Source organism: Narcine bancroftii, chromosome 1 (genome assembly GCF_036971445.1).
Source record: "Narcine bancroftii isolate sNarBan1 chromosome 1, sNarBan1.hap1, whole genome shotgun sequence".
Lineage (NCBI taxonomy): Eukaryota > Metazoa > Chordata > Chondrichthyes > Torpediniformes > Narcinidae > Narcine > Narcine bancroftii.
This window is the reverse complement of record NC_091469.1, coordinates 354,221,272-354,246,346: the sequence shown is the minus strand read 5'-3', so window position 1 is coordinate 354,246,346 and position 25,075 is coordinate 354,221,272. Positions and strand designations below refer to the sequence as shown.

Below are 25,075 nucleotides of genomic sequence, written 5' to 3'. Positions count from 1 at the left end.
ATTTTAGATTTCTGTTCTGTATTGAGGAAACCTGGGACTATTTTATGCGAGAGTATGAGCACTAACACTAAGAGCCATATCACATTTGAGAGTGGTGCATGTGCAATGAGTGACATTCTATCCATACATGCCCCAGTAGCCTGATGTGAGTAAAGAAATGTGCTGTAAACTTGCAAGCCTTTTTAGTGTTTATTAAGACTTCCCGGACACAACATGGTGGCAGCAGTGGGATCAATCAAAACCAACACCATATAGAAAAAAATTGAAATAAACACAGAGAAGGAAACAAAGAAAAAGCACCATTATCTGATGACCAGTGCTGAAAAAGATGGCCGCAGCAGCATTGCACCCAGTAATGGCCGGGGAAGCTGGCGACATCATAGAGGCTTTCAAAAAGTTCAAGTGCAACTTGGCATTCAAAAGTTTCCTCAAGGCAGCTACACCAGAGGAGAAGGTCAGTTACATCCTCCTTTGGATGGGGGAGCAAGGACTAGACCTGTTTAATAGCTGGGAGCTGGCTGAAGAGGAAGAAAATAAGCCAGAAAGAATATTTGAAAAATTTTCCTCTCATCTGGAACTGTGATCCAACCATGGAATAAAGCAAAATGAATTCCAGGGATTAAAACAAGAACCTGACGAGTCAGTAGATAATTTCCTAACAAGGCTAAATAATATTTCTGCGAAATGCAAGTTCTAAGAAATAGAGGAGGGAATAGTCGACCAACTAATCTGGGGAAGTGCTCATCCTGAAAGGCAGAAAGCTCTCATGGGAAAAGACAGCTTGAAACTAGCAGATGGTGTAGACACAGCTAGGGCCTTTGAGGCCACTAGGAGGCAAATGCAATCCCTCTCTGTGCAGGCCAACATGTAGATCAATGCCATAAGGTGCACACACAGAAAGCTGCAGACATCTGAAAACTGTAGGAGGTGCAGCAGACTACACCCCTTTGATGACCGCAAAAAAAACCCCGTGTCTAGTTTAAGTGCAGGACCTGTGGGAAGATCAATCACTGGGAAAAGATGTGTAGGTCTGGCACGAAAAGCGAGAGAGAGAAAACCAGAATACAGAAGGAAAGTACACCACCAAGAGAAGCAACAGTAGTGACTCCGACACACTGACATTCGACATCGAAACAATACTCCTCCATGAGACATCCAAGAAAGGGAAGGGAGGAAAAAGTGAATTGCACACCATGATCCATGTGGAAAAACATTGGAAACAAATTGACAATATTCAACTTTAAAATCAAGTTGGACGAACATTGGGACACAAAGCAGACTGTACCGTCAGATGTTCCCCAAGAATATGGAAAAGGGGGTACCTGAAGGAAGGCACACTTGAAGCCGTAAATGTCATGCTCACTGCCTATGGTGGCCCCCATGATTAAACAACTAAGAAAAGCCCAAATAAAAGGCAGGCATAAAGAAAAGAGCATCAGATGCACATTCTTCATGGTTGACACCGACAGACCAGCAATCCTAGCCTTGAATAGTTGTCAGGAATTACAACTAATTTTTGTAAACAATGAGAATGGAGAAGAAAATGACCAAGAGGATTAATAGCAACATCCTGCTTGAGCAATATCCTTCGATCACAAACAAGGCCGATCCCAAGGACATGTATCCAGAATGCTTTGATGTCACAGTCGAGTGCTTTGGAAATTTCGAATACCACATAACCATAAATCCAGAATCCAAACCAATAATCCATGCTCCACGGAAGGTGCCTATAGAGCTGAAACAAAGGCTAGAGCAGGAGGTCAAAGAAATGGAAGAAAAATGAGTGATAGTGAAAATGGTGGAGCCAACCAACTGGGTGAACTCCATTGTAATAAAGGAAAAACCGAATGGTCACCTGAGGATATGTCTGGACCCCAAAGACCTAAACCAAGCAATCAAAAGAGGTCACTATCCAATGCCAATGCTGGAAGACATCACTTTTGAACTAGCAGGATCCAAAATCTTTGGCAAACTAGACGCAAAGAATGGGTATTGGAACGTGAAACTGGATAAAGAATTGACACTGTTCACAACATTCAATACTCTATTTGGCTGGAACAAGCTCCTGTGACTAGCTTTTGGCCTCAAGGTGAGCTAAGACATCTTCCAGCAAAAGACAGATGAGACCTACAGGGGATGCAAGGGCACTATCTGCATCGCAGATGACCTCCAGATCTTTGGTAGAGACGGGAAAAATTCATGATCTTCAAATACATGAAGCCATGGAAAGAACAAGTGGAGCCGGCATCAAACTCTATGCAGACAAATGCATCGTTAAGGTGGAGGAGTGCCAACCGTACATGGAACACAAGAGAGAAGTCCTACCATGAACCTCCACCACCTAAAATGACAGAAGGAGAAATGAACTGACCCAGTATGTAAAAGTAGATGACACAAATTTCTTGTTTATTTTCATTGTGTGATGACATTGTTTAATGTATCATATGTTGAATGTTGAGTGGGAAGGGGGTGAAGGAGGGAGGGAAAGGGGGAGAAAATGACACTGTATATTCAAGAGGGAAATGTTTGTGTGTATTTTGGTCAGTGGTTCATAATGTGAAAAATAATTTTTCACATTATGAACCACTGACCATTCTTGAACATTTTGAACCATTCTTCAAAATGGTGGACACACCTGATGGGGTCAGGCCAAGCCCAGAGAAAGTAACAGCCATTGCTGAAATGGAATACCCAAAGGACATAAAGGAACTAAGAAGCTTTCTTGGCCTAATCCAGTACACAAGTTCCTTCACCCCACACATGGTGGACTACACAGCCAACCTCAGAGTTGATGAAAGAGGATATGGAGCTTCAGTGGTCACCATTGCATCAAAGATATTTTGAAAAGCTTAAGGAAGTGGTATCACCTCATCAGTGAGAGGGGGGATCGGGGAAAAGATTGTTAAAATGCCATACACCATTAGAAGCCAAGCCCTCAGGGCCAGTAAAGTTCACCATTACCATTCCTGACAGTTCTAAACCGCAGGTGATGAGGTTCGATGCTTGAGTTTAATAAAATGTGGAAAGATCGAGAGTCAGAGATGATATAGTGTTCAAGAGAAATATGTCTTAATAGATTCTGCCCCTATTGGAGTGTTGTATGGTGGACTACCCAAAAAAACCTACTCAAAAGAGGTAAATGGGAGAAATTTAGAATGGGTATAACATCAGTCAAAAGGACATGTTGGCATGTTGTTTTAGAATAATTGTAGAAGGATCAAAGACTAATCCAACTGAGAGTACCTTCGCAGTAATGCTCAAGGTGAAACCCTATACCACCCAATGATCCGAAAATAGTACAGGTAGAGGACCTTAGACAGATGATTGAGATAGGATATGGGGATACAAATCCTTGGGTAGAATGGGTAAAATAGAAGAGTTAAAACAAGAGCAATTGCTATGCATTTGCTTCTGGACGTCTGATAGCACAGATGGTTCCACCTCCATTGGGGTGGGGTAAAGACAGCCAAGAAATGAGGTGCATGATGGCTTTGAATCAGGATAGAGAGGCTTGGGGTAACCAGTCCTGTAAATCTCTGTCCTTGATGTTCCCTGCTCTGAAGAGGAAGGATGTCCGGATTCCGCCGGCATTCTGAGCTGTGTTAGGGAATCACACAGCCTGCATTTCAAGACAAGGAAGACAGTTCACAAAGGACCTAGGAAAGCTACAACTACAAGACATGACAGAGGGGAGGGAACCACTCAGCCTTGAATGTACCTTGAGCTGATCTATGGTGGTTCTGTGGAGGCAGCATCCTTGGACCAATTCTTCCTCCCAATTGGAAAAGCACCTGTGCAATCATTCAATTGGCCATACCCTTCACCTTGGCATTTGAACGGGAGAAGGTAATAGGGATTTAGAAAAGTAAGAAGGAGTTCCTTGGGATGTTTATCAATAGCCAAATTTATATTGATTCAATTTGGGCACCAAAGGGCGAACCTAATGAATTTTAGGCACGCAATCAAATAGCAGCAGGATTTGATATAGTTTAATCAAAGATACATGGTAAAAAGAAAAAAGGATGGACTGTGAAAAATGGATGAAGATGATTAAACCAGCACCGCTCTGCGAAGGGTGATGGAATGTGAAATATGTAGATTAGAGCTTGAAAATAGCACTAACTAGTGGGCACCTTTCTTATCAGAAACTTCAAGGATGAAGGAATCTGGTTCGGACTGGCACAGTGACCTAGGGTTACCCCATAGTTACCATTAAGTGCTTGCTTAATAAAGACATGAATATTAACTTGGACACCCCTAAGGATGAGACTGCTTTATTAACATAACATGCGATGTATGATGAGGGAGGGACTAAGTGGTATTTGCAGGGATGGAAGGGAAAAGAGAAAGGTTGTCAGGTATTGAAATTCCAATTGGAAGAGACTAAATGAAGGTGTGGTGATGTTGAGTGCAGGACTGTACGAAAGAGTGAGGATTCTGGACCTCCGGTGCATCTTTGGACTGAGAGACACCCGGCTCTACAGACCCAAAATAAAGCAGAGACGTTGTCTCTGGAGTAGTGATTGTGAACACTTTCTATTTCACACTGCAGTTCTGCATTCACAATGTCTCCCCCAATCAATTCTCACCTTTCCTATTCTGTCCTCTATCCATGTCTGATTATGGCCTTTTGCCAATTGGCCTGTGCTCCCTTGCCCTTTCTTTCCTACTCCCACAGCCTTCTTTTATTCAGGTACCTGACTACTTTTTGCTCAAATCTTGAAAGGTTGGTTACATATTTTTACCTCCTATGGATGCTGTGAGACCTCCTGAATTCCTCCAGCATTTTTACTAAAATCACAGCTTCTGCAGATTTTTTTCACTGCTTTTCAATAACTTTGGATGACGATGGAGCAGTGAGCAGCAATATTAAGGAAGATCCCAATAGTTCTTCTATCAACTGCTTAGTAGTATCAGTTTCCTCATCTGTCAGCCATCGGTTAGAAAACCATGGGATTAATATTTTATCCACACACTTGAAAATAAAACTCCAGGCTAATTCTTTTAGTTCAGTTGTGTGTATGATGTAAAGTTGCTTTTTGGATGAGGTGTCAAAATCAAGCTTCCTTCTGGTCCCTCAAAGATAAAGTTCATTGCTCTGTAACTAGATCCTTGACTTCCTCATCAGATTCCTTTTGGTGTAGATTGGCAACATCACTTCCTCCTCCCTGACCATCCACACAGGCATCCCAAAGCTATGTGTGTAGTCCCCTGCTCTATTACCTCTATAGTTTTGACTACATAACTGAGTTTGGCACCAACACAATTTATATGGACTGCTGGTTAAAGTAAGGGTTGTTGGCCAAAAAATTGGGAATGATAGGTCACATTACCAGACGGATGGAGATTAAGAATCTGATTGTGTGGTGCCAGAGTGACAATCTGCTCTCAATGTCACAAAGGCTTATCATTGATTTTTAGGATGGGGGTAGGGTGGGGAGAAGAGAACCACATACCTGAGTGCATTGATGAAAGGTCGAGGGAGTTAGTGCCTTCAAGTTCCTGTGAATCTATGAATCAGAAGACCTCTTCTAGACCAGCACCTCAAGGCAACTGAAGAAGTCCTTTACTTTCTCAGAAATTTGGTATATAATTGAATGCTCTACTTCGACAGGTATCCTGTGGTAAGTATACCGAATGGTTGCATTGATAATCAGAGTGTTCAGAAGCACAGAAGGTAATAAACCTCACCAGGACAATCCATCATAGGCTTTGACTTCCCATCCATTGAAGATACTTGTGTGAAGAGCAGCCTTAAGAAGATGGAAAGATCATCATCAACCTGGACACAACCACTTGCTTCTGCCTTTGGGTAGAAGATTTAAAGCCTGAAGATCAGTACTACTTGCTCCAAGATGGCTTTCAAACTCTTGAATCCTCCCTTGTTAAACTATTCACCAATTGCTCTGACATCACAAGAACAACATTTTGCCCATTGTAAGGCCACATTTTTTTCTTAAGCTATGTTAACTGTGAATATTTATTATGGATTCATTTTTTATTGTCTTTTTAATTTATTTTTATTTGTTCTGCTGCAGCAAGTAGAATTTCAGTGCCTATGTGTATTGTGGTGTATACAACATAAACTTACTAGAATTAAAAATAAGTTTTAAACAGTCTCGCTTGATGTCCGAGCATAAAATAGAAGCTGGAATGAATTGCCTTCCTCTTCAAGCCTCCTCTGCATTTGGGATAATGGCTTTTCCTGTGCCTGGAGTTTCCTTAACTATCGTCAATGTTCCTTGGCAGTTTTAGCAACCCAAGTGTGCTAAGGTCCTGTGTCCACCCCCACCCCCCCCCCCCCCCCCCCCCCCCGCGCTCAGGGCATGGGCGCACTGAGGGCGTGTGCAAATGCCAACTTTAAACGGTTTCAAGGTTTTGGCATCGCCTGTCTCTCATGGCCAATAAAGCTCGCATGTTTTAATATCCTACAAATGTGACTGCATTCTCCAAAATAACGTCTTATCGTTTTTTATCCCTACCGTGCGTTTGGGTCCCGGCACCTTTGTGCGCTGGCGGGGCAACGCGTGTGCGCGACAGCCCAGAGGGAGCCGGGCAGCCCCGCGCCTGAGTCCTTATAGAAATTCTACAGGTTCTTACATTTCTGAGGAAAGACATTTTCCTGGTCTTAAATCGTTCACTTTTTCTTGGGCAGAGAAAGCTGACCTGGCCATCCTTGCACTGCTGTCTGGGAAAGCTCCACAAGGTGCAATTTAAATGCAACAATGGGCACACTTATCCAAGTCACTTCTCCAGCGATTAAAATGTTTTGTGTTGTTAAGCCCGTTAGTATTTTTTTAAAAGAAATGGGTGGATGAATTTTCAGTCGGTTCAACAGCGACAGAGCTGCAGAGGGCGCTGGTATTGTATCTTGTAATATCTTGTCCTCTGAAGAAATAAGGCTGATTTTTTTTAAAAAGCAAAGCTTGAGAAAGCGCCGAGTGGTGTCTCTCTGTCAACTCTGCGCGTTCAATCCGCCAGAGCCTTTTCGTCCCAACCGCAGCGACGAGCATGGATTGCATCTTCCACCTCTGGATCCAGAGTCCGAACCACACACCTCGCCACTGCTGAAGTAGCGTGAGGAGATTGGAGAAAAGTGTATTGCCATTTACTTGAACCGAGAGGGCTTTGACCGATTCTTTCCAAAGCAGGTAATTTATCGTTTTCTTTTCACCTCTTTTGCTTCACAAATTGCGGTGATAACTTTGTCGAGTTAATGACAGCGATGCCCTTTGAGTTCCGGATGGTGCAAAGCGTTATGTTACAGAATTTAGCCACTCATTTCTTTTTATCACCTGGTTTTATTTTCACTGACTTAAGAATCAATTGTAAATGGCTGTGAAATGTTTTAAGGAGAATTCTCCCTAAACTACATCCGAAATAAGGTTGCAAGCAACCCATCTCACGGTGATGCCAAATTCACTCCGGACTCTGAAAAGGTAATGTAAGAACAACGAGGTTCCCCTTTCCAATGGAGGAAGCTGATTGGAAGGAGGCAAATCCAGAACATATGCTGAAAACCCAGCTTGGATAGCATTTTAAAACGATCGATGGGCACCGGTATAGAATGTTTGGTGGCACTTTTTAAAGTCTGCTTTGCTATTCACACACACAAAAAGTGGAGGGCCAGGACATTGGACGATGATCATGTCCTTGAGGTTTGTCTATTTCATCAAAACGTTCTCGGTTTTTTGCTGGGTTTTCAAAATAAAATAGAACAAAATGAACACGGGCAAACTTTAGCCTCCCGAAGCTTACGCCCTGGTCAATTTTCTTTTGAAGTGCGAGATAGTGAGTGGTATTGCTGTTCTGAGCTTGAACTGGGGTGAGTATAGAGTGGAAATGACTGATTTTTTTTTAAAAAACATGGTTTAAATGGCTAAAAATGCCACATTGAAGGTCTTAATTACAGAAACTCCTCCGACTGGATACTTAGAAATCATATATACTTTATCAGATGGGCAGCGTAAAGAAATACAAAACTGCAGATTCTGAAATCTGGAGCAAACAAGAGAGATCCTGGCTGTTTCTGTCCGGAAACTTTAAAAACCGTGGTGGCAATTGATTGACGCCAGATGAATGGTGATTATGAATACAATTTATTGCGCACTGTTTAAGTTAACCTGATGCAATTCTATACTTTAGTTAACGTTTTATTCATCTTACTCATCTTTGCAAACTTTAGCACGATATTCAAACAATCTTATTGCAGAAAAATCCTTGATGTTTCAGTGGTAACTGATCAAAGATTCGTGCATTAATTTGCAAATAATATTTATAAACTCGGCGACTGTATTCTGTGACTTCGGTGGAGTCATAGGTGGATCAATGTGTCAATAAGCGATTCAGCGAATGAATGCAAACTAAAATATTAGTACAGATAAATCGAGATGGGTAAATGGATACAATAGCGATAAACACACATGAAAGTATCAGTCTGGGGGGGGACTTGATTGATTGAGTTTTTTTAAAATTGAGTTTTAATCGCACGAATTTAGAATTCTGGATTTCAATGTTCTGAACGTTTTTTAAATCTTTAACATGGTGTGTGTAAGGTTTATACACACTAGTTTAAAGATTTAAGGGAGAGCCTTTCATTAATGTGGTAAAACTAACCACAAAATAATGTACTGCGCAGTTTATGAACAAAGCACTTTCAATGCCAGGGTTTTTCTAAAATGTACTTTGCTGACTCCTTTTGACCTTATTTTGATGATTCACGATAATATCAGTGCTCCAGACTGGGACAGTGAAATATAGTGAATCTGCTGATTGGGAGGGGAGGGGAGTGTTTTAAATAGTAAAATATGGTAAATTTCCAGGCAAGCCATTGGGACGTCAGTGTTACTTGTTTAATGATGGTGAGCTTGTTATCCTGTCTTGCTGCAGCTGAATGGGTACTTTTTTGAGAAAAAAACTACAATCGTGTACATTTAGGAGATGAATACAAAACAAATATTTGATGGAACTTTAACAAACGTGAGAGAATTGTAGTGAGGTATATACCTTGTCAAAATATGCCATGTTAAAACATGATATAGTTTTCATCCAATGCTTTATCATTAATGTCAGCCTGCAGCTGACGTGGACATTTACCCCCTCCATAAATCTTCGTCCGCGAAGCCAAGCCAAAGAAGAAGAATGTACCAAAAATAAAATGTAATTTTCTCATTCTATGCTGAAGTATCATAAAGGTTTGTGTCTAGTTTTTGTGATGGGAAAGCAAATTAATTGCAAACAGTATGCTTGTGTGGTTTAATCTTTTCCTAGTTGATTTGGCTGGAACAGCTTTCACAGAAACTCTAGCAATATTATTTGTCAGCAGTAGCTCCAAGGTGAGTACTTTTGCCTTGAAATCAGACGGTTGTGAGTTCAAGTTCCTCATCAGTAATTTTTAAAAAATGGGCTGATGCATTGCAAATGCTGAACTGATGGTGTACTCATTAGAATGGAACACTGAGCTTGTTTGTTGTTGAAGTTGGATGCCAAGGCATGATAAAAAGATGGTGAGTTATCACGAGTTGCCCAGCCATATTTAACCTTCGATCAGCAACTCGAAACAAATATTTGATCACCATTGCATTGGTAACTGTGAGAGCTTGCTGTGTACAGACTGATTTTGTGCATTACTTTATCAAATAAATTGCATATCAATAGCATTTGAGGCAGCCTGATAAAGAAGATTTAAAAACACTCATAGAATTGTAAATTTTATATAATGAACTAATTTTGTTATCTGAGTACACTAATGCTATATATCTAGTTTAAAGGGTGTGTGTTCCATTTCATCGGAAAAGAAGCAATGGGCCAGATCTTGCCAAAGTATTTTACAATATGGCCTATTGATGAGACATTTCCTGCACAATTTGGTTCCAGGTCTCGAACCAAGCGTCAGGTGGGGAGACAAGGAAGGGCAGGGCAGCTGCATTGCTGGTAATCTTGGAGTCTATAGAATGATGAACCAGTTTATGTCATGAGATTTCTTTTGAAAGAAATTGGGTGATTTGGAGTTGAAATTTAATTGAAAGAAAAATGAGGAAAAACTAATAAGTTTAAAAATTGGCAATTTACATGAACAATATAAATGATTACATTGATGGTTTGGTGATTTGGTATGTTGTTCACCATCATTGTATCAATTATTCAGTCTAGATTGTTTGATGGAAAGAATAGGTACATACTTAAATTATTTAATCCTGCAATTTACTTATTAAATTTCCACGGAAATCCCTAACTTTAAATCTACAAATCAATTAGTTCATTTAGGAAGCTGGGGGTGAGAGGCAAGTTGGGTGAATTTCAGCACTGAGTAAATTGAACAACAAACTTAATATGGAGCATCTTGGGTCAGGCAGCATCAATAGAAAGCAATGGTCAGCTAGCTTTATATCCTATCTCTTAAACTTGATGGATTTGCACATTAAAAGTAATTTGTGGTGTAGATTTTTTTTCCTGCCACAAATAGGTTGCTTTAATGGTGTGCTTTGGCTGAGTATTTTTGGCTTGAAGTTCTCTGCAGTTAGCAGGTATGCATTCAACTTTTTTTTTCCCCACTTCCAGATTTGGCTTACACCCTTCAAGTGGCAATTCTTCCTTGGAGAGCATGTTGATTCTGCTTTCCACCACTACTGTGTGTATGCAGATTACCTCAAATCCAGTCTGTTCAATCGAGAGAGCAGAGATATCCAGACAAGATTGCCTCCCCTTTAGAGTCACTGACAATTCTGTCCTATTTATTCTCCATGTAGCCAACAGCTTTTAGGAATAATGTGTTAATATGCTCATGACAGTCTGTACAACAGTTCAGTTTGCATTGTCTTTGGTCATCAATTTGCTAGGTCCAAATGCCTTGGATATGGCGGTTATTATAATCATGGGTCCTCTACCGGCATCACCTACGGCTCCTAGAACGCTTCCACCAGCGTTGTCTCCGCTCCATCCTCAACATTCATTGGAGCGACTTCATCACCAACATCGAAGTACTCGAGATGGCAGAGGCCGACAGCATCGAATCGACGCTGCTGAAGATCCAACTGCGCTAGGTAGGTCACATCTCCAGAATGGAGGACCATCGCCTTCCCAAGATCGTGTTATATGGCGAGGTCTCCACTGGCCACCGAGACAGAGGTGCACCAAAGAAGAGGTACAAGGACTGCCTAAAGAAATCTCTTGGTGCCTGCCACATTGACCACCGCAAATGGGCTGATATCGCCTCCAACCGTGCATCTTGGTGCCTCACAGTTCGGCGGGCAGCAACATCCTTTGAAGAAGACCGCAGAGCCCACCTCATTGACAAAAGACAAAGTAGGAAAAACCCAACACCCAACCCCAACCAACCAATTTTCCCTTGCAACCGCTGCAACCGTGTCTGCCTGTCCCGCATCGGACTTGTCAGCCTGCAGCTAACGTGGACATTACCCCTTCATTAATCTTCGTCCGCGAAGCCAAGCCAAAGAACACATTTTTTGCTCTCTCTCTCTCGCGCTGCAAATTTATACCTTCGTTTTAATCTTCCTTCACATTCCTGCACTCACACAAAAACTTTAGTCATTTCAATCCCACAATGCAATTACCCATTCTACAATTGCAATGACTGCAATGCTGGCGTCTGCAGATGCTGGGGATTGTACTAGGGGATGAGGCTTCTTTCAGTCCTCGGCATGCAATGACATCATCTGATGCTGGCTTTGAGCTGATTTTGCTTTCACACTAGATACTTTAAAAGCCGATTGGCCATTAATTCCTGGGATCACTTGCAAGTGTGAAAGGGGCTTTAACATCCAAGTCTGTTTCTACATGAGATGTGATCCTTTAGTTCTTGTAGTATTGTTCTGATTTTGACATTTGAGACATTGCCATGTGTCGAGATGCAGAGGGCAATCAATTGTATAATGGAATAATTAATAAACATTCTCTCTTGGTTGACTTTTATATATATTAAAGATGCCAGTTCATGAGTTTAATTTAATTTGGAGGTGCTAGACTGGACTAGCAGCATTGCTTCGTCTAGCCTGCCTTGGTGATTGATGAGCCAACTATAAAACCATTCCCCTGCACATTCTTGACTGTAGCAGCATCAGTGCAGGGTCATCTTGCCAAAAAGTGCATTCCCCACCTCCAGAAACACCTGAGCTGAACCATGCCTTGACTTAACTATTGTTTTGAAAACTGCCAAAAGATCTGTGAATGTTTCTGATCGAAGTATTGAGCATGATATATGGAAATGTTTGTAACATCTAATAGATCAATTAAATGCATTTAAAATTACTTTATTCCAAAATATCAATGACAATTTTATTTTGTATGAATCATTAATTTCCATGGAAAAAGAGTTGTTCAACCTGGTGCAGTCTCAAGACTCAGATTTTACTTGTGTAACTGCTGGGAACCTCTAGGAAGCTGGTGGTGAACTTGTAGGAATAGAGCCCTGGAACGCAGCTGGTATAATATGGACCTTGTGGGGAGCTTGGGACTTGTATATTTGAGTGTGTAGTCTTCAAAGTCATTCACATTGATGTGACCATCATTGCAAAAGGAAAATGACATACCATTGATTTGATCTGCTCATTATCACAGAATCAGTTTGATTAAATTATTATACACACACACACACACACACACACACACACACACACACACACACACACACACACACACACACACACACGTGTAATAGCTGATACCATGTAAAAATTTGACCCCCTATATTTGGCCCTGGATGCTTTCCACCGGAGCTACTGAAGCCCAACCGCAGTCTCCCACCTAGACCCCAGTTTTCTGCCCTCTGAAGCTCCTGACGCCTTGGCCGCTGTCTCTCGACCAGGCCTTGCCACCCACCCACTGGAGCTCCCAATGCTTTGACCACCACCCATGCTCTGGAGTTCCTAACACCATGAATACAGACTCATGCCTAAGCCCCGGCTGTCTGCCCTTCTGAGCTCCTGAGGCCCTGACCGTGGACTCTTGCCTGGACCCTGGCTGCCCACCAACCATCCAAGCTACCAATGTCCTGAAAGGTGTAGATACTTATCAGGGTCAAATGCACTATGTGTATAATACTCAACCCCCTAAATTTTACCCTTAATATGGGTCTATAAAATTCACCTATTTCATGTGAATATATGATATATATGGGTACTACAATGGTGATCTGTTTGCTTCCTGCTAAAGTTGCTGGTGGTTGTATTTATATTTTCACTAGACTATATTGATTCTTGATTTATAATATTGCATTTGTAAAATTTAAGAATTATTATGGTAGCATTTAATGAAATACAAACTGAGTTAAAATGTTGATTGAGCATTTCTGCCCATGGATTTTACATGACTCACGAGGTTCCTCCAGTAATTCATTGTTTGCTTGTGTAGAATTTTCCATTTATGAATATTGTGAGTTCTTGTTGAGGTAATTTTATAAAATGTTGTTAATCTATTGTTAGCATGTTTGTAAAATAAACATAATTTCTTGTCATAATACTATTGAGGGGAAGGTCCAATGGGAAAATTGTTTAATTTAGGTTAATTCTGAGGCTAACCTCCCCTGCTTGTATTTGAATATATAATGATGCAGCATTAAGATAAGAGTAGATGCCTTTTTCATTAGACGTCTGATGCCCCTTTTCTGCCTTTGCAGCACTCAATGGCTATCAAGCTAAAAAGCACAAGACTAGTTGTGACACTTTGCAGACCTCTTTAAGTGCCTTGCTACAGTGAAATCTGGTTATATTTTGAATGTTAACAGAATTATTCTGACTGAGATTCGGCTTGTTGTATTGGATCATAATGTGATCATTGGTTTATTAGCACTTCTCAAGTCACTTGGGAATTTTAAAATGCTGGCTTCCTAAATGAAGCTCAGATTCCATTTAGTACATTAGATTTTTTTAAAAACGTAAACATTACTGGTACAATTTACAGGAAGCCACGGCAATATTTTGAAGCATATCACTTTTCTATTTTTTTGCATAGTTAAGTAGAAACTAATGTAATACTGCCTTCATGAAACTTGGTGGTTAGAAATAATGTGGGATTCCTTGAACACTTGGTATTCTGAATTTATGAATAGAGTGCTACTGGTAAGATGGCACCAGATGTGATCTACGCTCTTTTATGAGCTACTTCTTGTGATGAGAAGTATGGAGCCAAGAGTGACCGAAGTTTGGCTCGTGAGCCACCTGTGGCTATTTGACTTGTAATGTACGGTTCACAGAAATATGTTGGCTGAGGGATATCAGTGCTCTGAAGCTGCCTGGGACACTCAGTCCCTGCAGCCAGACCAAGGGGTCCCAGGGTGCTCACAACCCAGGCTGCGTGATGAGGAGAGGGAAGAGGGAGCGGTAACTGGAGGAATGACCTCACAGAGGAGCGGAACTAGTAGTGCACACCGGAGTAGAGTTCTCCTTACTCGGGCTGGACCACAGCAGAGTGTCACCAATGTGGGTGTGTGCTAGGAGGGTTGGGCAAAAATGAAGGTCCTCTGCAGGGAGTGGTCACAGAGGTGAGAAACCAGTGCTGAGCCAGGAGAGCTCCAATAAAGCATAGCCTGTCCCAGAGGCAGTGTGTCTGTTCAGGCTCTCTAGCAGGGGGAAAGCAAGATGACCGAGACAGGAGGAGAGGCTGGGGGACCTCATCCAGGCACCATCCCAGGACAGAACTGGAGCTGGCAGCAGCAGTGAAGGTCATGTCAGTGGCCATGGGCAAGCCCTGGCCCCCCTGACTGGAGAGTCAGCACAAAGCAGTGCAGAGGTTAGACCACTCCATACCCCAGCCTCTGCTCCCAGCAGTCACTCCTTCAGCTTTGCCTCCTCTTTCCCCGTCATAATATTTAATTCCCTTATGATGCAAAAATCTATCTTGAATAAATTGAATGAGGCAGCCTCTACTGCTTCCTTGGGCAGAAATTTCCACAGAAAATAGGTGGGGTTTTGAAAATATTTGGTATGTACTTTTTGATGATCAAAACTAATACAAATTAGCAGTTTAAAAACTACATGCATGAATAAGTATTATTAAATGTATATGTTCATATTTAATTTTTTGTAACAAAATATGGATGTATGATTAAAAGCGTGGATATAACTTTTTTTTGTGTTCTGCAGCTCTCAAACATCTGAAGTTTATCCTATGTGCTTCTTGTGTTAAGCAAGTTTAGTCATCCCTAATTGGAAACTGAATAGGAAATTGACTGTTTGCTACAAGTTAGCAAGGGTGAATCTAAACAAATATTTCACCCTTGCTCATCCGTGAGCAAGCAGCTTGACAGATTCTGGCTCGGCGACCATGCTCACTACATAATTAAAACACTTGAGGGTGCCTTTTGACAACAACATAGCAAGAAATCTATATCTTCATCCAAGGGATGAAATAATAAGAATGAAAGAGTCGTAGATCTGTTACAATATAAAGCCATTTGGTGCAACGTGTCCAAGGCACTTAATCAACTGCTTCATCCTACTTCCAAGCTTATGGTCTGTTACCTTGTAGCTTGATGCACATCAAGAGTTTACCCAAGATTTTTTTTACAAAAATCAGAGAAAGAAAAAGGCAATATTTGAGACACTGTTTCAATACCACCCACCAGAAGATTTTCAGTGGTTGTCACAATGATTGGAGGCATGAAAAAATAGTTTAGTTTATTTTATTTATATAGCATATTTAAACCACTCACATTGACTAAAGTGGTATACAGATCCTAAATCACATCTTAACTTAAACAGCTATTTAAAGTGCAGTATAAAACGGGTACCCGAGGTTTAGAATCATACATACAACATGGTAACAAACAATCAACAATTACTTCTAAACACTTGCGAGTAAAAATACAACTTCAACCTGAATTTAAGAATTAAAGGAAGGGACTGATTTGATGGAGGGAGGGATATTGTTCCACAGTTTGGGGGCTGCTATTGCAAAGGTGCTGTCTCCCCTGCATTTGTGATTTGAGCGCAGAACAACTAAGTGCCCTAGATTGGTTGATTTGAGGGGTTTTGAAGTGGAGTAGGGCATTAAGAGATCGGTGATATAGGAGGGGGCTAGTCCATTGATGAATTTGTAAACAAACTGGAGAACTTTAAAATCTATCCTGAGTAACCTTCACTGGCAACCAGTGAAGGGAGGCGAGAATAGGGGTGATGTGGTCCCTTTTCTTGGCTCCTGTCAGGAGCCAGTTGCAGAAGGAATAATTATTCCCTCCTCCCCCCCCCCCCCATGTAAAGAGTTAGAGTAATCTAAACGAGAGAAAATGAAGACATGGATAACTTTCTTGAGGTCTTTCAGTGACAGGAATGATTTGATTGTGGCCATAGTGCGGATCTGGAAAAAGCTTTTACTACTGCAATGACTTGTTTGTCAAACTTGAAAATGTAATCGAATATCACACCAAAGGATTTGACGTGTGGTTTAATGAGGGTGACTAAGTTGCGAAGGGTATTGGAGATAATGTTGGTGGAATTGGGGAGGACAAATAGGATGATCTCTATTTTGCCTTCATATAGCTGCAGGAATTTTTGAGCCATCCAGCACTTTATGTCCTCCAGACAGTCAATGAGGCTGGTTATCTTTGCTTGATCATTGGGCTTCATGGGGAGATAGAGCTGAATGTCTTCAGCATAGCAGTGGAAGGAGATACCATGTTTTAGCCAAGGGGAAGCATGTCCCATCAGTCCCGATATAAACCCTGTTTTCCAGCCTTCCCTTTGATTTTTACCTGAAGACCATTGTAGATACTGGCCATTAGTTGTAAGCTAATAAAAGCAAGTCTGTGCTCCTCACAAGTCTCTATCGATCATGTTACAATTTTATTAGCTTATTTTTGAAGATGGGATGGAAGCCCCCTTGAAGCCAGGCATGCTTCGGGTCGACCCTCTGTCCCCAGAGGCTCCAGAAGAATTCACCTGGTTGGAGTGCTTCCAGTCTGACATAATGGCTATCCAAGAAGTCTTCCACTCTTACACCTCTGGAGATCAGCCCTCCTCTTTCAAGTCAGCCCCATGGGATAAGCGGTTATCAGGGACTGCATGATGTACAAGACGGCCATCGAAGGCCTGAAGGCCCATTACGTGAGGCCCCAGAACGACTTGCTGGTGAGACAGTGACTCTCACAATATCAGCAATGACTGGGTGAATAGCTAGATGACCAAGTCCTGGAACTATGGATGGTGACGATTAAGTGCCACTATGAAGAGGTCTCAGCCAGATGAAGGGAGAAGAGCAAGTTCGGGACACTCTCTTGGCTGGAGTGAGTTCAAGGTTCATTAGGCAGCGACTATGGGGGTTGGGAAAGAAGGACTTTGCAAGTACCCTGGATCTAGCAAAATCCCTCAAATAGGCCTGACTGGGAACAGATCACCTTGCAAATGAAAGCCTTCTCTGAAAGCCAGGCCTGGGAACACAGCTGTCCCAGGTACCGACTACCATGGCTACACATGACCAGGGATGCTATTTCTGCGGATAAGCCAAACACCCCCAAACCAGATGCCCCGTGAAAGACTGTGTTCAGGATGTGGTAAGATGGTGAAAGTGGGTGAAAGTCTGTTGGGCAAAGGGGAACTCCAGGAAGGCTACCATGTGTGTGGTTCCCAAACAGACGTACATCCTGTCCCCAAGCCCAGAATTGCGAGCCCCCGCTTCTCCATTCTGCTCACCGCTGCCATCTTGGTGCACCTTGTGGTGAGAACTGCTTCTGGAAAAGGAGCGATGATGGGAATGGTGGCCATCTTGCTGCTCCTTGTGGTCGATGCCACATTTCTGGCCTTCGGATCAAGATGACGGTGGCAGGGGGAGTGATACAGCTTCTGGAGAGCTGGTATCACTTGTCCTTCACCAAGTAAAACCCCACCAGCTGAATAACTTGATGATGGAGGTGAGGGTAAATGGACATCTAACGGACTATTTAAAAGTCACTGGCTCAATGGAGAACTTTTTAAACTCTACGACCACTTGGCAGTACAAATTAAAGGTTTACCTTATGGACTACCTTATCTAGTGTCGCAATCTTATTTGGCAACTATTCAGGGGTATTGAACTGAGCACTTAACAGTAAAAGGCAGGAATTTTACAAGTTTCGACAGTATGTATTGAAAGGTTTGTATACTTCTATGTTGCTGGGCCTTGACTTCCTGTGTCACCTTAAAAACGTGACTATGGAGTACTCAGGCCCACTTCCCCCAATCACAGTGTGGAACACTACATATGGTCTCTCCATGCTGAATATCAAACCTCAACCCCTCTTGTTTCATAACTGAACCCCAAACTGTAAGCCAATAGCTACCAAGGACAGGCGATACAGTGCAAGGGACAGAGAATTTATTAGAGCCAAAACACAACGGCTGCTTAAGGAAAAAAAATCATTGAACCTAGAAACAGCCTGTGGAGAGCCCAGGTAGTAGTCATGAGAAGGGGAGAAAAGCCCAGGCTAGTGATTGATGATAGCCAAACTATTAATCGCTTCACACTCCTGGACACGTATCCACTCCCCCGAATCTCAGACATGGTGAATGAAATTGCACAGTACAGGGTCTATTGGATCATTGACCTGAAAGCTGCATATCACCAGTTACCAATCCATTCTGAGGACCATCCCTACATTGCATTCGAGGCAGATGGACGGCTTTATCAGTTCCTGAGGTTCCCTTACTGTATTATGAATGGGGTCTCGGTCTTCCAGAGGGAGGTGGATGAAATGGTAGACAAGTACGGGCCAAGGGCGACCTTCCCCTATCTCGATAGTGTCACCATTTGTGGTCACAACCTAGAGGACCACGACGCCAATCTCCATAAGTTTCTCCACACAGCCAAACCCCTGAACCTCACATAAAATGCTATTAGATGTGTATTCAGGACCAAACATCGAGCTAGCCTAGGTTATGTGGTGGAGAATGGCGTTATTGGCTCAGACACTGAGTGTATGCTTCCCCCTCTTAGACCTCTCTATTCCAAGGACCATGAATGCACGAAGAAGGTGCCTGGGCTGCTTTTCATACTACATCTATGCTGACAAGGTGTTGTCCCTCTTAAAATCCACCTCTTTCCTATTGTCGGCCAAAGCCCAGGCAGCTTTTAACTATGTCAGGAGTTACATTGTGAAAGCCTCCATATATGCAATGGACAAAAACGCACCATTCCAGGTGGTGAGCGATGCCTCCGACGTAGCTCTGGCGACCCTTAACCAGACATGTAGGCTGGTAGCTTTCTTTTCCTGCACCCTGCAAGGCCATGAGCTCAGAAACCTGTCTGTGCAGAAGGAAGCTCAAGTCATTGTGGAGGCCATCAAGCACTGGAGGCACTAACTGGCTGGCAAGAAATTCACTCTGCTCCATGATCATTAATATGTTGCATTCATGTTTAATAATATGAACAGGGGTAAAATAAAGAATGACAAGATCACAAGGTGGAGGATTGAATTCTCCACCTATAACTATGAGATAGTGTATTGGCCAGGCACGCTCAATGAACCTCCAGATTCCCTATCCCGAGGAAGCTGTACTGCTGCACACACCAGCTAGTTGCAGTCACTTCACATTGAGCCTTGGCACCTGGGCATTGCCCGTATGTCCCACTTTGTCAAGGCATGCAACCTGCCCTCCTCTATCGAAGTCATCAGGGAGATGCCAGGTCTGCGCTGAGTGCAAACCTCACTTCTACTGCCCTGATAAAGTGCACCTGATAAAAGTTTCCGCCCCTTCAAATGACTCAGTGTCATCTTCAAGGGGCCCCTTCGCTCCTCTAACAGAAACGTGTACTTTCTTAACGTTATCGATGAGTACTCACATCTTCCATTTGCTATACCCTGCCCAGACACCTCCAACACCATAGTCATCAGAGCTCTGCAATCCAGTTTCACCATGTTCAGGTATCCCAGCTATATTCATAGCGACCGGGGCTTATCATTTATGAGCGAAGAGCTACATCAGTACCTGCTTACAAGAGGCATCACCTCTAGCAGGATGACTAGCTACAACCCCCAGGGGAACGGACAAGTTGAAAAGGAGAACGCAATGGTTTGGAAGGCGGTAAAATTGGTCGTCCTGTCTAAAGGCCTTCCAGACTCGCACTGACAAGAGGTTATGCCTACCATGCTCCACTCCATAAGATCGCTTCTCTTCACTGCAACTAATGCGACTCCTCATGAACTAATGTTTGCATTCCTGAGGAAATCTACATTGGGATCACCCTTCCAGCATAGCTAACAACACCAGGACCGGTCCTGCTGGAAAAGCACATGAGGAGAAGCAAAACGGACCCGCTGGTCGAGAAAGTGCACCTACAGCACACAAAACCAATGCATGCCTATGTGGCAGGGAGGACACAGTCTTGATCAGAGATATGGAACCTTCTGGAACTGAAGTCCCGGTGCCCACAATAGGCCTGGAACCACCAAATACCCTATGCATGGTTCCAGATAACATATTTCCAACGGAGCTACCGTTGGATCCAGGACCCAACGAGTTCCCCTTCGAGTCCTACTATCCAAGAACCACAGGAGGCATAGGAATTTCTGTAAGAGCAAAACCCATCAGTACTAAAGCGCTCGACCAGAATAAAAAGGCCTCCTGACAGATTCAACTTGAAAATAATTGTAAAAATTTGTGTAGCTGAACGTGGTTTCTGTTTTCACCTGCAGGTTCTTTCCTAAGGAAGGGGTAAATGCAGTGAACTGGAATTTAACTGCCTATGTATACATTAGACAGACGGCCCCCCTCCACCCCTGTCGGTCCCATTGTAAACCCTGTTTTCCCGCCTTCCCTTCGATTTTACCTAAAGTCCATTGTAGATACCGGCTATTAGATGTAAGCTAATAAAAGTGTGTTTGTACTCCACACAAGTCTCTGAGCACTATCGATCACATTACACGTGTATCAGGAAAAGAGAATGGGGCCCAGAATAGACTCTTGTGGAACCCACAGGAAAGGGTAGCAGACGAAGATGAAATTTGCCCATGTTGACTGAGAAAGTCCTATCACTGAGATAAGAATTAAATCAATTCAGAGAAAGACCTTCAAGAAAGGGAAAAATTTAATTTAGTAATATAAATTTTGCTGATCTAATTTGGGTAATTATTTACATTAGAATTGGCCATTAAAGCACTCAAGGTGTTAAATTGGATTTATTGTATCAGTTGAAATTTTAAAATTGATTTTTTTAAATAACTTCTTGGTTTATGTTTTCCTTTTATCCAAAATTATTGACCTTAATTTTTGAAATGATTGGAAATTTTCAGTCACCAGTTTCAGAAAATTAATTCATTAGCTGGGGACCTGGTGAATTCAGTGATTGAGATTCTAACTTTAATCACAATACATATTACCTAGAACTCTGAATGGCATAATTACTCATGGATCTGGGGTTCGTGTCTCTCCAGAGATCAGAGTAAACAAAATTCTCAGTACAGATAGAGTGCTGTCTGTCCCTCAGCAAATAAATGTAAAAGATTTCTTCAGTTATTCTGAATAAATACAAGGAAGATCGCTCTGAGGGAATGGATGATCTCCTCAGCATTATCTGTTCTTGTCTGTGGGACTTTGGATGTGAATTGGATCAGTATTTTTACTATCAGACGATTGTTATGCCACCAATATACTTCAATGTCTATATCACATTTTTAGATGATCTGAAAAACTGCATTTCTTTATTTCCTTTTTAATGCAGTCAAAGGTCTGGAGGAAATTTGACACTGAGCCACACAAGTTACTGGGGAAGATGAGCAAACACTTTGCCAAGGAAAGGGATTTTAAGAAGTACCTAAAAGCAGCAGGATCATTATGTACAATAATAGATTGTGATTAACCACCTGATCATCACATAAGATTGTGATCCAAGATCATTAAAATTAACCACCCTGAATTATGAAGAGCTATTCTGAGCAACATAAAAATAATCAGCATGGAGTTCATGATTAATTACAATGTCTCCCTTTATTTTCTTGATCAAATCAAATACAGATGTGATGAGATTTAAAATGCAATTTTGATTGGTAATGATGATAATAAAGGGAAGATCTTGAGAGAATTTGGCACTTTGAAAAGATTGCTCCTAATCTTAGGCTAAGAGAGTTCTTGATTAATTGTGATTACTTGTTAATTTATATTAAACTGTCTCTGATATCATTGTGCCTAAGGCTTAGAAGTAAGGATGGATAAATGGTAGATGGCAGGTTATTAATCCAGAGCTTGACATTTGTTCGATGCATTTAACCTTGCCCTGCATGACCCAAACTAATCATCAATCAACTTGGTATCAACTGTTGATTGCTCGTATTAATTAAATGTAGTTTTACTCGATGTGCCTTTGAATACATGTTGCACATGAGCAACAGCAAACTAAAGATTACATTATGACATTCCTCTGCATCTAGATCAGATGTGCAATGGCCTCAAAGATTTATTATAATTACATATCGAGAGTGGAGATTTCTGTATGAAACGTTGGAATTTCTCATTTGTATGGACTGTTCATTATCAATTCATAAGAAATTTTTGTCATATTTTAGTATCCAATTTAATGCCTTGGCACCTTTGGCCTTTGGATTTCTCATATTTTGTGTTGCACTGATTGAGATGTATGTATCCCTATATACATATATTATATATATGAATATATGAATCATATGTGTGTGTGTATACGTATATATGTGTGTCTGTGTGTATACGTATTTGTGTGTGTGTATATACGTATGTGTGTACGTATATATGTGTGTGTATATATATGTGTGTATACATATATATATATGTGTGTGTATGTATATATATATGTGTGTGTATATGTATATATATATGTGTGTGTATACGTATATTTGTGTGTGTACATATGTGTGTATATGTATTTATATATGTGTGTATACATATATATGTGTGTGTATACGTATATATATGTGTGTGTGCGTATACGTATATGTGTGTGTATACGTATATGTGTGTGTATACGTATATGTGTGTGTATACATATATGTGTGTGTGTATGTATACATATATATATGTGTGTGTGTGTATATGTACATATATATGTGTGTGTGTGTATATATATATATGTGTGTGTGTGTGTATATACACGTATATACGTGTGTGTGTGTGTGTGTGTGTGTGTGTGTGTGTGTGTGTGTGTGTGTATACGTATATATGTGTGTGTGGTCCAATTCCAGCGCTCCAGTCAGCAACTGTTTCAAAAAGCCAACAGCCCACACAGTGACACTGGCCAAAACAAGCGAACTGGTGGGTGAACAGCAAGGGGAGCTTAAAGGCCTGCAACCCAAAATGGCGCTGGCTTTGCTAGGCAGCCAACAGACAGGGACAGTGCGTGGGGAAGAAGGGCATTGTTATGCAGGAAAGTACCCATGCACAGGAAACCTGCTTTTGTTATACATGTTGTGATGTCAGCCAAGGAACAGTGCAAGTATAAAAGTTGGGACTGAGCCCTAATAAAACTCAGAGTTTAACCAGACTACACTACATATGTGTGTCTTTTTTCGAGTAGCACGTGGCTGCGTGTGTGTGTGTGTGTGTGTGTGTGTGTGTGTGTGTGTGTGTGTGTGTATGTATATGATATATCCATTACTTACTGGTCTCTTTATATTCCTTCTGCATTTTTATCTCTGCTCTCTCTTGATCTGTTTTTAACTGAATTTCAAAGAACTTTCAAATCAGCAGAGAAATTTCAGTTTTTCCCTTGCATGGGGTGAGTTTTTTCTCCTTTTGTATGTATTATTTGAATCCCTTATTTTTGCACTGGAAACCAACATATGAACATGCAAATTAGTGGCAGGAGTGCCACTTTGGACCTGAAGTTTGCTCCATGGTTTAACATGATCTTGGCTCCAAAGTAATAAAGCCCCAGGAGAAGATGGTTTCCCACCTAAATTTTATAAAGAATTTAAAGATCTATTGATTCCTATTTTTATGGAAATACTTGATTAAGCATCAAGAATACATATTCTTCCAGAATCATTTTTGACTGCAATAATTACTGTGATACCAAAAAAATCCTTAGAAGCCTTCATACAGACCTATTTCATTACTTAACACAGATTACAAAATACTTGCTAACATATTGGCAAATAGGATGACTAAATTAATAAATATGGACCAGGCAGGCTTTGTTAAAAAGATACAATGTAGCCAGACTACTTAGCATTATATATTTAGCACAAAAAAGAAAAGATCTAAGTGTTGCTGTGGCTTTAGGTGGAGAAAAAGTTTTTGACAGATTGTTTAAAGTTCTCGATAAATTTGGATTTGGTGAAACATTTATAAATTGGATTAAAACATTATATAATGATCCTAAAGCTAAAGTAATAAATAATGGTCAGGTATCTAGTCAATTTCAACTGATGAGATCAAGTAGACAAGGATGTCCTCTATCTCCAGCTTTGTTTATACTAATTATAGAGGCATTAGCAGAAGTAATTAAAAGCAATTTGGGAATTAAGGTTGGTTGAAAAGAGCATAAAATTATCTTATTTTCAGATGATATTTGACAGAACCTGAGACTTCTTTAAGGAAACTACACTTTAACTTAGAAAAATATGGTATAGTCTCTGGCTATAAAATAAATAGGGACAAAAGTGAAATTATGCCTCTTACAGAAGGAAATCATAGTTACTGTCAAAGAAATACTCAATTTAAATGGCCAAAAAATGGAATTAAATATTTAGGGATCCAAACTAAATAAACTTAAAAAAATATATACAAATTGAACTATTTGCCATTACTTTAAAAAAGTTGAAGATGTTTTTAAAAAGTGGATGACTTTGTCTATAACATTAACAGGATGGGTTAAATGTAGAAAGAATTCAATATCTTATTCAAACCTAAGCTATATTATTGCCACAAGTTTTTTTTAAAAAGAATGAAATAAACATGTAAGAAAATTTATTTGGAAAGGTAAAATGTCAAGACTCTCTATAGAAAGATTAATATGGAAATATGAATTGTGAGGTTTATAGCTTCTAACTTTAAGAATTATTACCAATTGGCTTAAATAAGATTTACCTCTTTTTTTTGAAGGAGTAGAAAAACCCTCATGGATTAAAATAGATAAAATAGGAGAGAGATTAGCAGAGGAATGTATACACAAATGGGATTCA

The 25,075-nt window shown here is 41.0% G+C and overlaps 1 protein-coding gene across 3 annotated transcripts in view; it reads left to right on the top strand.

The window, feature by feature from the left end:
• The window catches only part of cpne4b (copine IVb), a 426,362-nt gene that overhangs the window by 1,299 nt on the left and 399,988 nt on the right, over positions 1 to 25,075 (top strand). The window contains exon 1 of one of the 3 annotated variants that reach the window (XM_069911210.1): positions 7,017 to 7,151. The exons of the other annotated variants lie outside the window; for them this stretch is intronic. The gene's annotated coding sequence lies outside the window, so the exon portion shown is untranslated. Of the gene's footprint in view, positions 1 to 7,016; positions 7,152 to 25,075 lie in introns of those variants that run through there. 3 annotated transcript variants of the gene reach the window in all.